The sequence below is a fragment of the Peromyscus leucopus genome, chromosome 11 (genome assembly GCF_004664715.2).
Source record: "Peromyscus leucopus breed LL Stock chromosome 11, UCI_PerLeu_2.1, whole genome shotgun sequence".
NCBI classification, from domain to species: domain Eukaryota; kingdom Metazoa; phylum Chordata; class Mammalia; order Rodentia; family Cricetidae; genus Peromyscus; species Peromyscus leucopus.
In genome coordinates this window covers 8908209-8911565 of record NC_051072.1, presented here as the reverse complement: position 1 = coordinate 8911565, position 3357 = coordinate 8908209, and the positions used below count along the sequence as shown (strand labels likewise).

At 37.8% G+C, this 3357-nt stretch overlaps 1 pseudogene; it reads left to right on the top strand.

Moving 5' to 3' along the window:
* The first annotated feature begins 1053 nt into the window (after positions 1 to 1053).
* On the top strand, positions 1054 to 1196 carry LOC114692466 (annotated as a pseudogene).
* The last annotated feature ends 2161 nt before the right edge of the window (positions 1197 to 3357 follow it).

The following is a 3357-nucleotide window of genomic DNA, read 5'->3' as shown; positions in this document are numbered from 1 at the left end:
TGATAGCAGAAAATATGGCCGACAGGTACACACACAGAGTGATCCTGAAAGCAAAGCCTTTAGGCTGCTGCTACTGTCAGTGTTACACATTCAGAACCCCTTTAACAAATGCTGAGTTTTGGACCCTCGCCTAATTTACGACTGGAAATTTTCTGAGCAGCATTTATCTGGTTATAATCGATGCAGTTTATAATTTGGTACTGTGTAGCAATTGTTGAGCATGAAATCTGACTTCCAGTATAAGCAAGCAACCATCACTAATGACTGTCAAAGTGGACCAGATGAATGGAAAGGTAGCTGTGAGGCCAGATTGATTAAAATGTTCATTGATTCCCACCCATCAGAATGTTTACTCCGATTCCTTAATCATCTTCTATTCTCTGTTCTTGGTCAGGGCTGCAATTTTCATAGCAAATGATCAAGCTGCTCAGAGGCTTCATGACTTTATTTTTATAAAGTGATTTGTCATTTATGTTACCATCCATTTCTTCAAGAATAAGTGATGCTCAGCCCCCTGTGTGTACTTAGAGACTTTTTCTAAAACTGAACACTCCCTGGAAAAGATAATGAAAAATAGTTTGTGTTAACAATGTATCCTTGATTAAAAAGAATAGGGGTACACCAGAGAGTCAGTTTACCCATGTAGCTTTTTTCATAATTTATAGACTAGTGTCGAGTTGTACAACTACACAACGTGAAAGAGATGAACAACAAGAGATATTCGACTCTGCTGAACTGGTTTTTATTGCATATGCTTTCACACTTCACTTCCTCCTAAATGATCACTCCATCTAAAAGGCAAATAAATACATGATTCAAAGGAAAGGACACCACACTCTTGACAGATGTTCAGACCCCCATTTTAAGGTTTCCTTTAGTTGAGATAGCTTTCACTGAGCACTTAGTATCCCAACGCCTCTTTCTGAGAAACAATGTGATACAATACAAGCATCCTCTCCAACTCCTCATGACTGTACTGCTTTGTCAAAATGGATCACTGTGTACCCATCCCATGAGCACAAAGAGAAGATTCTGTTAGCATCTACTCATCCAATCACTTCTCGGCCTTTTGGCTAAGATCAAGTGTAGCATCTACTCATCCTATTCTCAGGAGAGCTTTTCTGTCTTTATTTTTAGAAGCCTTGTGTCTGGCCACTCCTGATGTTGCTCTGCATAATAAATGTCACCAACCTCCTAACTGAAGGGGAGCTGTCCCTCCTGTGCAGTGCGTTAAGGACTCCTGAGAATCCTACCCTGAGACTTTTCAATGAGTTTTGATATAATCTTTGAATAAATGTATAAAAATTCCACATCAGATTTAAAAGCCCACAAAAAGACTGTATGGATTGCTTCTTTAAAGTTGGGACAAGCAAAAATTAAAGTGTTACAGAAATAAACATTATCTACTGTTGAGGGAAAATGAAAGAAATCTCAAGGTTTTCCATGATTAAATCATATAACATTACTAAAATATGAGAGCATCTATTTCTTCCAGATTAAATAAGACTTTATTTCAGGATCTCAGCAGAAACAAAAAAGGCCATATTTAGAGCAAATACTTGTAGAGTGGGAGAAATTTACAATTCTGATCAACATAATAAGAGATTTCTACATATATCTCATTATTATATAAGCAACATATCTAATAAGGTTTAAATATAATTCAAAGTTTAGCCATTTGAAAGTAAATGAAATATTAACTGTAGCAACTGAAGTAGAAAAGTATTTAGAAAAGATTCAAAATTTTCGCATGGAATTTAAAATGTTCAGAATATTTAAAAAATTTTAATATGACAAACTGAAAATGATTTCAAGAATAATGTCATTCAATTTAGTAAAAATATACTCTGTCAGCTATCTTTTTAAATGAGAAATATATAATGCATGCACCCAGCATCAGTTTTCATTTCTTTTACTATACAATCATTTATCCATAAATAAAAAACTAGGTATGATTATTGTGATGATTGTTTTTCATTGTCTAATTGACTACTTTAGAATTATTATATGGAAACATGCCTCTGGGTGTATAAATGAGGGTTGTTCCAGAAATTTTCAACTGAAGAGGAAAGACATACCCTAAATATAGGTGTCAACATCTTATGAAACTGAGGTTCTGAACTGAAGAAAAATACAAACACACAAGTGTTCCTCTCCCTGCTTCCTGATGGGAGGCACGCTGTGACCAGCAGCCTTGTGTTTCTATACACTCAAACGTCAGCCAAAATAAAGTCTTCCTTAAAGCAACACAACATTGCAACCGGTAGACTTGGGATAACCCTGACCTTATAGTTCTTAGGACTTCGGAAATGGTTGCAGGGAAGATACTGAAGGCCAAAGAGGACCTAAAATGCTGTAAGCAGAGTGTAATGGGCCGTTCTGGGGAGAGGTTGGGAGAACCAAGTGCCAAAACAGATGTGGGCAGAGATCTGGCTCATGGGGTCAGTGGGCAAAATGTCGGTCTTGTCATGTTCTGGGGTTGTGTCTGATTTCATACTTTCCTGTCCTGAATTCAAAAACTATGGGCTGATTTGTTAGATGGAGGAAATTTCAAGAAAAGATAGCATTCAGGCTGTAGAACACTTACTACTCACTGTTCATGGTCAGGTCTACAATGAGAAAGACCATCAGGTAAACATAACAATAAAACCTATAAAATTTAGTAATTAAAGGAGTGTGATCAATTTACAATTAAAGAAAAGTTGATGGGAAGAAAAGAGTGTAACTGATAGAGAAATTAAGTCACTGAAGAGAAAACTGTTCAGTGCAGGAATGGTAGGAAAGATGTCCTGAGGAAGACTCCACCTACAAAGGGCTCCAACTAAATCTACGTGAAAGGAGAAGCTCTGCCTTGACAATGTCTCTCAAGAGGTTCCTTGCTTGAAAACAACTAGGAAAGTGGTGTTCTTCAAATTCAGCAACTGAGGTTCACAGAGAGCACTACAGCTCTAACATATGGGGACTAGGTTACACTGAGCCAACAGCCAGCATATTTTCCATGAATTACTGGCTGTGTAAGCATGAAGGATACAAAAGTGAGAGTTCATCGGGGTTTGCATTACACTTCTAAAAAGCCAGAGGCCATGAATGGCAGTGGAGTCAAAGTCTTAGCAATGCTGCCCTGAGAGACTATTGCACTGAGTTAGGAACCTAAGACAAAGATAATTCTCCAAGGGTGCTGGAGATGCCAGGATTGTGAGATGTCTAGTGGGGAAATCTGCAGTAATGGGGTGTATCTAGACCAACATAGAGTGTTCAAACTGCAGAAATGAATGACTGGGGCTACCCAAGGTCATTGGGACCCAGATGATTTCATGATGAACTTCAGACATGGTTAGATAAGCCAGATGTGGAGTT